Source organism: Urocitellus parryii, chromosome 4, assembly GCF_045843805.1.
Source record: "Urocitellus parryii isolate mUroPar1 chromosome 4, mUroPar1.hap1, whole genome shotgun sequence".
Classification (NCBI taxonomy): Eukaryota; Metazoa; Chordata; class Mammalia; order Rodentia; family Sciuridae; genus Urocitellus; species Urocitellus parryii.
Genome location: NC_135534.1, coordinates 108176626 through 108193513, shown reverse-complemented (window position 1 = coordinate 108193513; position 16888 = coordinate 108176626). Strand labels below are relative to the sequence as shown.

Sequence of the window (16888 nt, the reverse complement as noted above, 5' to 3'; positions counted from 1 at the left end):
GCAAGAACTCTATCACTGAGCTACATCCTCTGCTAGCATGTTTTTAAAGTTCATGTACATGATGACAGGTGTCAATACTTCATTACTTATTATGGATGAATAATATTCCTTTATATGTCTAGACCACATTCTGTATATCCATTCATCAGATGAAGAACACTGGGGTTGTTTCCAGTTTGGGATTATGATGATAAAGTTGTTTCTACCAGTCACATGGAAGATTTTGTGTGGACTGCATTTCTTTCAGAAAATGTATTCCTCAATTCCATCTTGTAATAGCTTTACACATCAAGCATATTCAAAAGAATGTAGCTTAGGCTCTGAAGGTTAAGCCCCCCCCAAAAAAGTTTTTTTTTTATAAATACTTTCTACACAGATTACACCATTGAATTAAGAATACTGTCTCCCAATGTAAGTGCTCTGAAGAAGACAATATTCCTTAGGCACACAGAAATACCCACCCACACATACACCCAGGTATGCTGGATGTAAAATAGTTCATCTTATATGTGCAGTTCATCTTAAATCACACCACTCCTGGAATCCACAATAGCCAATGCCTTGCAGGTAGTTAACTGCTTGATAAACACTTGCTGATTGATTTTTAAAATGTCCACTGGGGTTCCTTTTGGAAAATAAAATACCAAAAGGCTCAATGTTCAACAGATTTTTTTTTTTCACTTTGTGTAAATAGCTGAAGTCCTCTGAGACAACAGGAGGAGCCATCCAAAAGGCCCCGGGTCAAAATTACCTTTTGGGTGCCTTTCTATCTCCCTTTAGCTCAGGAGGCACAAGTCAAAGCAATTGCCTGGAGGCTTGGGGTGCAGGAAGCCTTGTGGTGGACCAGTTGCGGCACTTGGTGGCCCTGCATTATGCCTTCCTGAGAAGCAGTTATGGGCCCCCCAGCTTCTCCTGGCAAGCCCTGCCTTCCCGCCAGGTTCGCAGGCATGTTTTTTAGAAGGTTGATCAGCCTGGATCCTACACTGGCTAACTTCGTCACAGTCTCTCCCTCGCTTTCTGCTCCAAGCCTGTGTGGTTAGATTTCGTCCGTTAACTTAAAGGACTGCAGCCGCAAGGAAACCAGACCCGTTCTGTGGCCCGGCTTGCTGACATCTTCGCCAACATATGGGCTCTGGGCGGCCACTAATGCCTCCATGCTGTGGTCTGCGGGCTCTGGGGCAGCCCTCAATGACAGCCCATCTTTAATTGGGCAAATAAAGGGTCCTCTTTCAGTTTTCTCCAGTGCTTAAGGAAACATCGCAGCAGAAACACAGCCCTGGTGTCCGCCGCCCACAGCGCCTGCTCCGTGTCTCTCCTGACCTCTTCCCTGGGACTGCGACCCAGGGCGGGAACCACAGGGCCTTGCAGCCAGGCCTACCACCTCAACAACCATGTAGCCACAAGGAGTTTCTGTTTTAGTTTTCAAAGCACATATTCGTGCATATATTAACTCATGCTATTAATGCAGGTTTCAGAATCTATTGTAAAATGTAATTCTTTTCCACAAAACATTCAATTTCATTCTTAGTAGATGTCAATTAAAAAGTCAATACACTCAACACTGTCCCCTCTATTCTTACTTTCCCTTTCCACCGTGTTGATTACCTATGATCAATTGTAGTTTGAAAAAACTACATGGAAAATTTCAGAAATAAAATAATTTGTAAGTTTTAAATTGCGTTTTGTTCTGAGTAGCAGGATGAACTCTCCCAACCGTCTTTCTGTATCCCACCGGGGTGTAAATCATCCCATTGTCAAAAAGATTTTCTGAAAGAAAAAGACATCACATTCATATAACTTTTATTACAGTATACTATTTTGTTATTAGTCATTGTGGTTGATCTCTTGCTGTGCCTAATTTATGAATTCATCTTTATGGAAAATGTGTGTGTAGAGGAAAGAACAGTAGGTCGGGTTGGGTACTATCCACAGTTTCAAGTATCCACTAGGGGCTTGGACCACATCCCTCATGGGTTATGGGGGCAACTGTATATATGCTACTCATTAGTCCAGTAAATGTCTGTATCTGGCATTGTGGCTGTCCCATCAACTCTATTCTTACAGAACTATAGTGCTCTGTACATTCCTTTCCCTTTGAATAATAATCTTCAGTGTCTTTCTTTGAATTTTTGTAATCTAAATGGCACTTTCCTCTTCTTACCCAATTATGACTTCTTGGTCCAGGGATAGGCAATGACCCAATTTGGCCAATCAGAGCCCTTTCAGGTAAATTTTCCAACTGCTCTCTGATTATTATGTTCTTTTACTTGCTAAAGCAAGTCCTAGATAGGTTTTGCCACTTTCAACAAAAAGTTTTGACATATATCTACTTTGGCCCTATTATCTTGCCCACAGTTTTTCTGGTCCTAGTTTTATTACTGATTTTTTTAATTAGCAAATTATAAAAATACCATGATCTTTTGCTTTGCCTTATTTCTTTCCTTTTAAATGATTTGATCTCTTACTGACTTTGAGGGTCACCAGAGAGAAGAGAGGAGGGAGGATAGGAAGATGTTTAGAAACTGCATCCCTATGGAACATTACAGACAATGGAGTATTCAACTAAAGGGGAACAGCCCTGGGAAAATAGAGGTGGATGTGGAATTATTTGCAATTATTTGAAAAGCGATTATGTAGCAAAATAGAGTTGTTATTTGTCATCTTATCAGAGAAGCAATTCCCCTGGTCGGAATTTGTAGAGAGGCTTATTTCTGTTCTTCATTAAAAGAAAACATTTTCTAATAGCCAAGGTGGACCAAAAATGAAAAAGGCCTCCCCTGAAAAGTAGGATTTCAAGGGACTTGGAGGTTATCTTTTCACGACTCTGAGGGGTACAACCTAAGGCCCTTTGCATTCCTTGGCATCTATGATGCCGAAATGGAGATGAAGGTGGGTATATTGCTCAGGAACAAGGAGCTCTGCCCAGGCTGGGAACCAGGCTCCATCTGAATAGAAACAGGTCCACATCCTGCATCCTGCCATGCCAAGAGACTGGTCATTAACTGCCTTGAGTTTATGCTCATTCACTGCTGCCTGTAATAATTTTTATTTGGTCTAATAGAAAGATAAGATACCTAGAAACAGATGCTTAAATTATTTAAGTGGCAGCTGGAGGAATTTACCTCTCTGGATCTTGGTGGTGGGGGGTTGTTACTTATTTATTTATTTTTTATATGTAAAATGGGAATCTTAAACAATCTTAGATCTCCAGACTTTCCTTGCAGAGATCATATTGGGAAGACTGAGGAGGAATTCTAAAGATGGAGAAGTGAGAAGCTGTGATTTCTAGTGTTCCATATACTATGCCTTCTAGCGTCTCCAGCCAGTGGAATTGTCTTATGGCAGAAGAGGTGCACAGAGGTAGGACATGATGGAGCCTGAGAGAATATATGTTGGATGGCTCGCATACTTATGAGGCCCAGTGCATAGTGAAAATGCAGGATTTCATGCTCAAAATTAATAAGATGTCAAGACAACAGCAGTGGAATCCTGGGCCAAGCTTGAGTCCTAAGTATGGGGCTCTGGGAAACCGCATGGGGGAATATAGAAAGGGAGCTTGGAGCCAAACAAACAAAAGCCAAAACAACACCAGTGGATTGGACGTTGCTTATCTAGATTATTTCAAAACTCTCTTTTGGTTACAGTAGAAGATACTTTAAGGGGTCCAGGTATAACTCAGTGATGGAGTACCTGTCTGGCATGTACCAAGCCCAGGATTTCATCCCCAGTACCACAAAAATAAATTAACACTGGGCTGGGGATGTGGCTCAAGCGGTAACACACTCGCCTGGCATGCACAGGACGCTGGATTCAATCTTCAGCACCACATAAAAATAAAATAAAGATGTTGTGTTCACTGAAAACTGAAAAATAAATATTAAAAAATTCTCTCTCTCTTTCTCTCTCTCTCTCTCTCTCTCTTGTCTCTCTTTCTTAAAATAAATAAATTAATTAATTAACACTGGGCACAGTGGCACATGCCTGTAATCTCAGCTACCTAGGAGGTCGAGGCAGGAGGATCACAAGTTGGAGACCAACTTGAGCAATTTAACTGTTTCAAAATAAAATAGAATAAGATGAAATAAAAGGGCTGGTGATGTAGCTCAGTGGCAGAGTGCTTGCCTAGTATGCATGAGGCCCTGGGTTTGATTCCCAGTGCCACTAAAATAAATAAACAAACAAATAAATAAATAAAATTTAAACATTCACTGATCCTCTAGATACTAAAACTTTGTAATTCTATAAGTAAACAATAGAAGAAACAAATGACCAATAATGAATAAATTTTTTAAAATCCTGCAAAATTGTAGTGATTGTGGGTTTGGCTCATGACGACAATCTGTGACCTGCCCGTGAAGGAGATTGCCTGGACTGTTTAGACATACATTTTACCCGTATTTGTCTTTATTTAGAACCAAGTGCATCCATTTACCCTCTCCTCGGGGATTGACATCAGTGAACCATTCTCTTCAGCAACTATTGACCACACCTTCTTCATGCTTGTTAAATGTCACTCACTGTGCTAAGTACTGCAAGGCCCTGGGAGCCTGACCTCAGCTGAAGATGGTGGAGGTGGGGGCAGGGGAAGAGTCAGCTAAAGGAAGGGAGTATCCCAGCCAAGGCACAATGCAGATCCAAATCTGGCTATGACATGGCAAGGAGATGGTTGGAGTGTAGCACAAATGGGGGAATATGTGGGAAGGGAATAAGGAAAGGGTGCTTGGAGCCAGTGATAAAAACCCTGTTAATGCCAAAGTTTGTCCTTGATCCTACGAACAAGAAGCTATTCTTGAGCAGAAAAGCGTCAAGATCAGAGCTGCCCTTTTAGGAATTTGTCAGTCACACTTTGCACTAATAATTGACAACTGTTATTATTATGTAATAGATTTAAACATTGTTTATTTATAAAAAGTAAAAAACATCACACAACAGTGCTATTTCCAATTGCACCTCCAACGTGAATTATCAATTCTCATGGTTTATTGCTCCATTTCTTTGGGTCTTCCTTAATTTCTCAGTATGGAGATCTTGCACATCATTCATTAATTTCATTCCCAAGGATTTTTATTTTTACTATTATAAAAATTACTTTAAAACATCATGCCAGAGTGATTCCTGGTAGCATATAGAAATTAAATTGATTTTTAATGTAAAATTTTAGCCCATGACTTTGCTTTATTCATTTATTTTTAGTAGACAGATGTTTGAGGGATAGATTTTTTTATGATTTATTTTCCACATACAGTATCTTGTTGCCTGTGAATGAAGTACTTATACATTTTTCTTTCTATTCAGTAAGGTTCCTTTTCCTTGCATGGCCTTATTTCATGGGCTAGGGCTAATAGAAATGGAAAAGCACACCTTCTTGCTTTATTTCCAATCCCAGTGGAGAGTATGCAGTCCTTTACCAATAAGTATGATGCTAGCTGTGGGTCTTGGAAATGCCCTTGATCAGACTGAGGAGGTTCTCTTCCTTTGCTGGTTTGTTGAGAGTCTTAAGTTTTATCAAAGTCTTAAATTTTATCAAAGTATGATTACTTTTTTTTGCATCTATTAAGCTATATTTTAGGAATTTTTCCTTTATTCCATTAATGTGGTAAACTGCATTGACTGATTTTTATTGTTGAACCAACTTGGCATTTCTACATGCAACCTACTCAATTATGATGCATTATCCTATATATTGCTGAATTCAATGGGCTAATAACTTGTTAAATAATGAATAGTCACATATGTACCTGACAACAGAGTCCCAAAGTACATGAAGGAGAAAAAGGCAATTCAGTAATAGTAGCTGTAGACATCAATATCTCACTTTCAAAAATGGATAGAATGGCAAAGCAGAACAGCAACAAGAAAATAGAAGATGTGAGCAATACTATCAGTCAAAGAGACTTAGGAGGTATCTATAAACCCTCCAGCAACAACAAATCCACACTCTTCTTAAAGCACCTAAAACACAATCCAGGATAGATCATATGTAAGGCCAAAGATAAACATCAATACATTTTAAGGAATTGAAATCATAATCATATGAAATATATTCTTTGACCATAATGGATTGAAATCAGAAGTCAATTACAAAGAGAAATTTGGGGAAATCACAAATATGTAGAAATTGAACTATAGATTCTCAATAACCAATGGATCAAAGAAGAAATCTCAAAGGAAATTAGAAAATGCTTTAAAGTGAATGAAAACAAAAACATAACATCTCTAAACTTGGTTTTGGAAGGAAGCTTGGTTTAAGGTTGGTTTAGCATTTTCAGATTTATTAATGTGCTACATTGTGTCAGTGGACTAAAGAAGAAAAGCCCACATTTATCTAGTTGACACTTAAAAACTTTCATAAAATGCGGCATCATTTCATGATAAAAACAATCAATAAACGAGAACCAAAGGGTGCATTCTTTTTTTTATTGTTGGTCGTTCAAAACATTACATAGTTCTTAATATATCATATTTTACAGTTTGATTCAAGTGGGTTATGAACTCCCAATTTTACCCCGTATACAGATTGCTGTATCACATCAGTTACCCTTCCATTGATTTACATATTGCCATTCTAGTGTCTGATGTATTCTGCTGTCTGTCCTATTCTCTACTATCCCCCCTCCCCTCCCCTCCCCTCCCCTCCCCTTTTCTCTCTCTGCCCCCTCTACTGTAAATCATTTCTTCCACTTGTATTATCTTGTCTTACCCCTCCTTTCCTCTTATATGTAATTTTGTATAACCCTGAGGATCACCTTCCATTTCCATGCGATTTCCCTTCTCACTCCCTTTCCCTCCCACCTCTCATCCCTGTTTAATGTTAATCTTCTTCTCAAACTCTTCGTCCCTACCCTGTCCTTGGTTACTCCCCTTATGTCAAAGGAATCATTTGGCATTTGTTTTTTAAAGATTGACTAGCTTCACTTAGCATAATCTGCTCTAATGCCATCCATTTCCCTCCAAATTCTATGATTTTGTCATTTTTTAATGCAGAGTAATACTCCATTGTGTATAAATGCCACATTTTTTTTATCCATTCATCTATTGAAGGGCATCTAGGTTGGTTCCACAATCTTGCTATGGTGAATTGTGCTGCTATGAACATCGATGTAGCAGTGTCCCTGTAGCATGCTCTTATTAGGTCTTTAGGGAATAGACCGAGAAGGGGAATAGCTGGGTCAAATGGTGGTTCCATTCCCAGCTTTCCAAGAAATCTCCATACTGCTTTCCAAATTGGCTGCACCAATTTGCAGTCCCACCAACAATGAACAAGTGTGCCCTTTTCCCCGCATCCTCTCCAGCCCTTGTTGTTGTTTGACTTCCTAATGGCTGCCAATCTTACTGGAGTGAGATGGTATCTTAGGGTGGTTTTGATTTGCATTTCTCTGACTGCTAGCGATGGTGAGCATTTTTTCATGTACTTATTGATTGATTGTATGTCCTCCTCTGAGAAGTGTCTGTTCAGGTCCTTGGCCCATTTATTGATTGGGTTGTTATCTTATTGTCTAATTTTTTGAGTTCTTTGTATACTCTGGATATTAGGGCTCTATCTGAAGTGTGTGGAGTAAAAATTTGTTCCCAGGATGTAGGCTCCCTGTTTATCTCTCTTATTGTTTCTTTTGCTGAGAAAAAACTTTTTAGTTTGAGTAAGTCCCATTTGTTGATTCTAGTTATTAACTCTTGCGCTATGGGTGTCCTATTGAGGAATTTGGAGCCCAACCCCACAGTATGTAGATCATAGCCAACTTTTTCTTCTATCAGATGCCGTGTCTCTGGTTTAATATCAAGCTCCTTGATCCATTTTGAGTTAACTTTTGTGCATGGCGAGAGAAAGGGATTCAGATTCATTTTGATGCAAATGGATTTCCAGTTTTCCCAGCACCATTTGTTGAAGATGCTATCCTTCCTCCATTGCATGTTTTTAGCCCCTTTATCAAATATAAGATAGTTGTAGTTTTGTGGATTGGTTTCTGTGTCCTCTATTCTGTACCATTGGTCCACCCGCCTGTTTTGGTACCAGTACCATGCTGTTTTTGTTACTATTGCTCTGTAGTATAGTTTGGAGGCTGAAGGGTGCATTCTTGACCAAATAAAAGCATCTATGAAAAATCTAAATTAGCATAAGATTTATTTTTTTAAGAGAGAGTGAGAGAGAGAGAGAGAGAGAGAGAGAGAGAGAGAATTTTTTTTAATGTTTTATTTTTTAGTTTTCAGCGGACACAACATCTTTGTTTGTATGTGGTGCTGAGAGTCGAACCCCAGCCACACGCATGACAGGCAAGCGGGCTACTGCTTGAGCCACATCCCCAGCCCTAGCACAAGATTTAATGATGGAAGATTAAAAGATTACTCTCTCAGATCAGGTGCAAAACAAGGTGGACTGCTCTCTAGTCTTCTTTTCAGCTTTTCATTTGAGGTTCCAGACAAGGCAGTTGGGAAAAAATAAAAAGAAAGAAAATTTGAAAGCATTCAAATTGGAAAGGGAGATGTTAAACTCTCCCATTGAGCAGGTGATGTGATCTTTTATGTAGAAAATCTGATCACAACACACACACACACACACACACACAAAGAAAAAAAACAGTACTAAAAAAGCATTTCAGCAATGTTGCAGGATACAGAATCAACATATGAAAAATTAATTGTGTTTCTATACAAAAGCAAAGAGCAATAAAAAATGAAATTAAGAAAACTATTCCATTTACAATAGCATCAAAAATAATAAGCCCATTGGGGAATAAATTTAACAAAAGAAATGCAACACTTTTTTATATATTGAAAGCTATATTAAAAGCTGCAAAAATCATTGAAAAAAAAATTAAAGACCTACATGAATGAGAAGATATTTCATTTTATGAGCTGGAAAATTTAATGTTATTGAGATGGTACTATTTCCCTGATTGATCTACAGATTCAACACAATCCACATCATAATCCTAGCTGGATTTTTTTTTAAGAAATTGACAACCTAAAATACATATGGAAATGCAAAGAACCCCAGACAACTAATATGAACTTCAAAAATAGAAACGTGGGGCTGGGTTGTAGTGCAGTGGTAGAACACATGTTAGCCTATGCAAGGCCCTGGGTTTAGTCTTCAGCACCATCAAAAAATAAAAATAAGAGGACTTTCACTTTTCATTTTAAAAGTTAACCAAGACTATGTGGTATTGAAATAAGGATAGTTGTAGAGATCAGTAGAACAGAATTGAGGGTCCAGAAATAAATCATCACATAATTCAGTTAAGGAATCTTTTCAACAAATATTACTGGGGAAACTAGATATCCATATGCAAAAAAATGAAGTCATTCTCCTTCCTCACATTGGAAACAAATATGAACTCAAACTGCATCATGTACTTAATTACAAGAGCTAAAACTATAAATCTCCTAGAAGAAAATATAGGCATAAATCTTCTTCACTTTGGATCATGCAAAACCTTTGAAAATATGATAGCAAATGAACAAGCAACAAAAGAAGAAACAGAAAAATAGGACATCTTCAAAAGAAAAAAACTCTCCTGCCTCTATAACTGTTGTCAAAGAAGTAAAAAGAACCCCACAGATTGGGAGAAAAACTTATATGTCATACATCTGCTAAAGATATTGTACAATCTCTCTCCCTTCCCTCTCTTTCTCTCTCTCTCTCTCTCTCTCTCTCTTTTTTTTTTTTTTTTATTTGTAGCACTGGAGATCAAACCCAGAGTCTCATGCATGTTATTAAGGATCACTACTACTGACTCACATTCCCAGTCCTAGAATATATTTGAAAAATCTCACAAATGAATAATAAAAGACAAATAATATAATTATTATGTGAACAAAGGATTTGAATAGTTATGTCTCTATAAAGATATACAAGTACCCTATAAACACACAAACAGATGTTTACGTCATTACCCATCAGGACATTGCAAAAAAAAAAAAAAAAACCACAATGAGATACCACTCCATATGCCCTGGATATTTATGATAAAAACGACAGATGATTACAAGTTTTGATGAAGATGTGAAGAAATGGGAACTCTCATGCGCTATTGATGGGATGGTAAAATGGTGCAGCCACATTGGTAAACAGTCTAGAAGCTCCATAAAAAGTTAAACCTTGAGTTATCCTATGACCCAGCAATTCTACTCCTAGGTATATACTCAGGGGAAATCAAAACATATATCCATGCAAAATTGTCTACACAAATGCTCATAACAGCATTATTTAAAATAGCTCAAGAGTTCGAAAATCGGAATGACTATCAGCTGATGAATGCATTTGAAAGTGTGGTTTATCCATACAACGGAACATTTTTTGGCAATAAAGAGGAATGGAGTACTGACGCATGCTATATCACAGGTAAATGCAGAAAACATTATGCTAAATGAAAGAAACCAGTTGCAGAAGATAAAGATTATATGATTCAGTTTATATAAGATTCCAGAATAGAAAAATCTGTAGGGACAGAAGGTAGATTAATGTTAAGTAGGGCTGGGGAAGGGCTTGGGAGGAAATGGAACATGACTACTGTTAGATATGAAGTTCTTTTAGGGATGATGAAAATGCTCTAAAATTTCTTGTGATGATGTTTGCACAACTCTGTAAATATACTGTAAATCTTTGAATTTCACATTTTAAATGAGTGAGTTATATGATATGATAATTCTATTTCAATAAAGCTGTTACTTGTTTTTTAAAAAAAGACTTGGAAGATGGGAAGGAGCTGATCAGACTGTGAGGAAAGGATGGGTAGTATTCCATTTAAGACATTTTGAGTGAAAGAGTCCCATCCCCAACTGCTGCAGAGGTCCATTTTTGAGTATTTTTACTAGTCAGCTCACTTCCACTTGACTGCTTCCAATGAATCATTCTACAAATACATACTGTTATATATGCTAGTCTCTGGAGTAACTATAAGCAAAGAAATTCAGAAATGCAATGAGCTAAGTGCTGTGATAGTGTTACATATGAGACACAGGAAGGGCCAAGGAGACAGAGGAAGGGCACCGAAGCCACTGGGTTAGCAGCGAAGCCTTCCTAGAGGAACTCATTACCAAAGCCTACACTTAAACATTAGCCAAACAGTAATAAAGAGGCAAGGGAACAGGAGAAATTATCATAGCTAAAAGGCATAAACAAAAGCCCTGCTTCCTGGGTGCTACAAATCATTCGAAGAGGCTAGAACACAGAGGGTGGAAGCAGGAGATTCATGAAATACAGGTGGAAAGAAATGAGCAAAGGTTAGATGAGCAAAGCCAGCTGTATTAGTTTTCTATGGCTGCTATAACAACTTACCACAAAGGCTGTTACTTAAAATAACACAGATTTATAGGGCTGGGGATGTGGCTCAAGCGGTAGCGCACTCGCCTGGCATGCGTGCGGCCCGGGTTCGATCCTCAGCGCCACATACAAAGATGTTGTGTCCGCCGATAACTGAAAAATAAATATTAAAAAATTAAAAAAATAACACAGATTTATTACACTATAGTTCTGGAGGTCAAAAGTCCAAAATGAGACTAAAATAAAAACTTTAGGAAATTAAAATGAAGGTGTTGGCAAGGCTGTGTTCTTTTCTGGGGGGGCTCCAGGAGAGAATCTCTCTTCTTGCTTCCTCCAAGTTTGAGGGGCTATTCACATTCCTTGGCTTATGGCACCCTCTTCCATCTTCAAAGCACATCATACCCTCTGCTTCTGTCTCTTTTACAGATTCTTACTTTCCTGCCTCCCTTTTCAGAGGACCCTAGTGATGAATCCATCTAGATAATCCAGGGTAATCTTATCAGTTCAAGATCCTTAATTTAGTCAACATCTAAAAGGACTCTTCTGCCAAGTAAGGTGACATATTCATAGGTTCTGGGAACTAGGGGGTGGACATCTTTGGTAATAGGTAGGGAGAATCATGTTTTCAACACCATTTCTAGGAATTTATTCATTGTCTTAAATATAATAAGAAGCTATGGGAAGAATTCAAGACTGGGTCTATGGTAAGATTTGGGCCCACTATTTCAGATATGGTAAATGAGATAGAGAGGGTGTGGGACAGGACTGGAGACTAAGTACAGCTTAGGAAGTTTCTCCAGAAATCCAGGCAAGAGAGGATGGTGGACTAGGGCAGCAGCTGATTAAGCATCAGGTAAAAGAAGGCCTTCGTGATGACCTGAAGACCACTATTTGGAGATATCACTCTCATTTCATGCATTGGTTTGATTTGGGTAAGGAAGACCCAAATATGTGACTTACTTAACCTGAGGGAAATTTTAACCAGAGCAGAGTTTGATCAATTAGAAATTTTCTCTTATTGAGAAGGTGAATCCTTGCTGTTGGAAAGTCAAGCTCCTTCCTTCATATTGCTCAGTGGTTTTTAGGTTGCCTTTAAAAGATCAAGAAAACTCATCATGACCACATTCCAGGTTGGAGAGAGGGCAGAGACAGAGAAAGATGGCCCACTCCTTTCCTTCTAAGGGCTTGAACATCATTTCCATACATGACCCACTAGCCTGGACCTAATCCCATGGCCATAACAAGAGTAGAAAATGTCCATCTTCAGATGGACAGCCAGAGACCCAGATTAGGCTTGTGTTACCAAAAGCAATAGGAGAATAGATGCCGGAGGGGGAAGAGCCATGTCTCCCACAACTGCTGTGGATCCAGTTGTGAAAGGTCTGCACTGACTGAATGGAGCCTGCCTCTAATGCTCACCCCTTGGAACCAGATAGCACAAATCCGTCTTTTCATAAACAGTGACCCTTAAAGTATTTGAAGGCAGCTGTGACTTCCCCCTAAGACTTTTCCAGGCAAAACAATTCAATTTGCTTCAACTAATTCTCATATGACATGTTTTTCAAACTCTCATGGCTGTGGCCAACATATTCAGTATTCTGTCCAGTCTGTTTTTCTTTCTAAGAATGTGGAATCACAATAGGATACATGAGGCAACATGACTAGAACAGGATCCATCTTTTCTGTTCTGGAGAGTATACTTCAATTAATATAGCCCAAGATTGTATGTTAATGCCCGATTTACACCATTGATCCATGCGGAGTTTGAGGTTAGTGAAAGAGCAGCTCTCAGTCTCTCAGACCTAGGTCAGGTTAGCTTTCCATCTGATATTTACGCAACCCGTCTCATCAGGTTAAATGCAGCACATGTACATTTATCTTTACCACATTTCATCTTACTACTCTTAGCCTAAGTTTCCAGAATGTCAATACCTAGTCTATTAAAACTTCTAGAAAACATTAAAAAATGACAAATTAAAGCCCAAATAATTGTTTTTTTTTTTTTTTTTTTGGCTCATAAATATGTAAAATATATTTCCTTTAATAAGAGAAATACAAAGGTCTACCTGGAAATACCACTTTATACCTATTAAATTAGTGAAACCATTATTACCTCCCCCCTTGCCCATCCTCTACTCTGTAATAAATATACTACACTGGAAAGCTGTCATGAAAACAAGCACTCAGACACATTGCTACAGGAAATGAGAAATGGTATAAATATCATGGAAAGGAATTTTGCAATATAAAATAAAATTACACATGTGCCTTTCCTTTTAATCAGAAATCCCATTTTTTAGGAATCCATACTGAAGATATACCTCTATGTACATGAAAGAACATAGGCATAAATGTATTCTCTATCTAGCAGCAAGAAAAGTTTACATGAACTTTTAGATTCTATTGCAATTCAGTTTTAATAAAATTTCCATTTGATATTTTGAGAAATTCAATACCTTCATTCCATATTTTATGAGACAAAACTAAAGCTTAGAAACAAGTAGACATTTGACAAGTGTAAATGCTAAGAATGGGGTTACACGCTCCCTCAGATCATTAAATATATTACAAGGCTATAGCATGAAAAATAGTAATAATGATATAAAATATCTGGACATTTTAGTGGTTCAGAGAAGCAGTTCACAGACCTATACATACAGATCAATTTATTCTGTTAAAATTGTATAATATGTAATATATACAGAAAGGTATACATATCATAACTATATACCACTGAATGATCAAACCACCAGTTTAAATCTCTTTGGATCACGCAATTCAAGAATATGTCTGAGATCTGATAGGACTTCTGCTTAAAGGATAACTGTTTATATTTATTGTGTGTCTATTGGTGAAGTTTTCTCTTAGATATATTTTATTTTGAAAATGTCTTTGTCCTCCTTTATGTTTAAGAATATTGTCCTTGAAGACAGAATTATAATTTGGCAGTCATTTTCTTCCTGCACTTTAACAATGTAACTCAGTGATCATTCTGCCTCCATTGTTTCCAGTTTGAAGTTAGTTTTATTATTGCTCCTTTCGAGGTACTATGCTGTTTTCAAAACTCTCCTTTTGTCTTGTATTTAATAATTTTTCTAAGGTGAGTCAAATGTGGATTCTTTCCTACTATTCCTTCTCCTTCTCCCTCTTCCTTCTTTGCCATTCATGGTTTCAAATCTATGTCCTTGTTATCCTTGGGGTTTGTAACACCTCTTGAATTTCTGGCATGTTAACAGTCCATTTTGATAAGATTCTCAGATAAAGCTTACACCCCATTCCCATTCTCTTTTTCTTTCACTTTTGATGCTCAAACAACCCTCTTATTATAGCCTTTCACATCAATTTTGTTTCTTATGATCTCTTCTGAATTTTCTTTCCTTTTGTCTCTTGAGCTTTGTTCTCTCTCTATTTTTTTTTTTTTTGCATGTGATAATTTATTTATTTATTTATTTATTTTTTTATTGGTCGTTCATAACATTACATAGTTCTTAATACATCATATTACACGGTTTGATTCAAGTGGATTATGAACTCCCGCTTTTACCCCGTATACAAATTGCTGTATCACATCAGTTACCCTTCCATTGATTGACATATTGCCTTTCTAGTGTCTGATGTATTCTGCTGTCTGTCCTATTGTCTACTATCCCCCCTCCCCTCCCCTCCCCTCCCCTCCCCTTTTCTCTCTCTACCCCTTCTACTGTAAATCATGTCTTCCATTTGTATTCTCTTGACTTACCCCTCCTTACCTCTTATATGACATTTTGTATAACCCTGAGGATCGCCTTCCATTTCCATGCAATTTCCCTTCTCACTCCCTTTCCCTCCCACCTCTCATCCCTGTTTACTGTAAATATTCTTCTCAAGCTCTTCGTCCCTACCCTGTCCTTGTTTACACCCCTTATATCAAAGGAGTCATTTGGTATTTGTTTTTTAAAGATTGACTAGCTTCACTTAGCATAATCTGCTCTAATGCCATCCATTTCCCTCCAAATTCTATAATTTTGTCATTTTTTAATGCAGAGTAATACTCCATAGTGTATAAATGCCACATTTTTTTTATCCATTCATCTATTGAAGGGCATCTAGGCTGGTTCCACAGTCTTGCTATCGTGAATTGAGCTGCTATGAACATCGATGTAGCAGTGTCCCTGTAGCATGCTCTTGTTAGGGCTTTAGGGAATAGACCGAGAAGGGGAATAGCTGGGTCAAATGGTGGTTCCATTCCCAGCTTTCCAAGAAATCTCCATACTGCTTTCCAAATTGGCTGCACCAATTTGCAGTCCCACCAGCAATGAACAAGAGTGCCCTTTTCCCCGCATCCTCTCCAGCACTTATTGTTGTTTGACTTCCTAATGGCTGCCAGTCTTACTGGAGTGAGATGGTATCTTAGGGTAGTTTTGATTTGCATTTCTCTGACTGCTAGCGATGGTGAGCATTTTTTCATGTACTTGTTGATTGATTGTATGTCCTCCTCTGAGAAGTGTCTGTTCAGGTCCTTGGCCCATTTATTGATTGGGTTATTTGTTATCTTATTGTCTAATTTTTTGAGTTCTTTGTATATTCTGGTTATTAGGGCTCTATCTGAAGTGTGTGGAGTAAAGATTTGTTCCCAGGATGTAGGCTCCCTATTTATCTCTCTTATTGTTTCTTTTGCTGAGAAAAAACTTTTTAGTTTGAGTAAGTCCCATTTGTTGATTCTATTTGTTAACTCTAGCGCTATGGGTGTCCTATTGAGGAATTTGGAGCCCGATCCCACAGCGTGTAGATCATAACCAACTTTTTCTTCTATCAGATGCCGTGTCTCTGATTTAATATCAAGCTCCTTGATCCATTTTGAGTTAACTTTTGTGCACGGCGAGAGATAGGGATTCAGATTCATTTTGGTGCAAATGGATTTCCAGTTTTCCCAGCACCATTTGTTGAAGATGCTATCCTTCCTCCATTGCATGCTTTTAGCCCCTTTATCAAAAATAAGATAGTTGTAGTTTTGTGGATTAGTTACTGTGTCCTCTATTCTGTACCATTGGTCCACCCGCCTGTTTTGGTACCAGTACCATGCTGTTTTTGTTACTATTGCTCTGTAGTATAGCTTGAAGTCTGGTATCGCTATACCGCCTGATTCACACTTCCTGCTTAGTATTGTTTTTGCTATTCTGGGTCTTTTATTATTCCATATGAATTTCATGATTCTTTTATCTATTTCTACAAGATATGCTGTTGGGATTTTGATTGGCATTGCATTGAACTTATAGAGAACTTTTGGTAATATCGCCATTTTGATGATGTTAGTTCTGCCTATCCATGAGCAGGGTATGTTTTTCCATCTTCTAAGGTCTTCTTCTATGTCTTTCTTTAGGGTTCTGTAATTTTCATTGTATAAATCTTTCACCTCTTTTGTTAGGTTGATTCCCAAGTATTTTATTTTTTGGGGGGATATTGTGAATGGAGTAGTTGTCCTCATTTCCGTTTCAGAGGATTTGTCGCTCATATACAGGAACGCCTTTGATTTATGCGTGTTGATCTTATATCCTGCCACTTTGCTGAATTCATTTATTAGCTCTAATAGCTTCTTTGTAGACCCTTTTGGGTCTGCTAGGTATAGAATCATATCATCTGCAAATAGTG

At 37.9% G+C, this 16888-nt stretch overlaps 1 non-coding gene across 1 annotated transcript; it reads left to right on the top strand.

Annotated features, from left to right (window-relative positions):
- Window positions 1-4092: 4092 nt before the first annotated feature.
- Window positions 4093-4164, top strand: Trnat-agu (transfer RNA threonine (anticodon AGU)). The gene has a single exon. It is a non-coding gene; the product is annotated as a tRNA-Thr (tRNA).
- Window positions 4165-16888: the final 12724 nt, after the last annotated feature.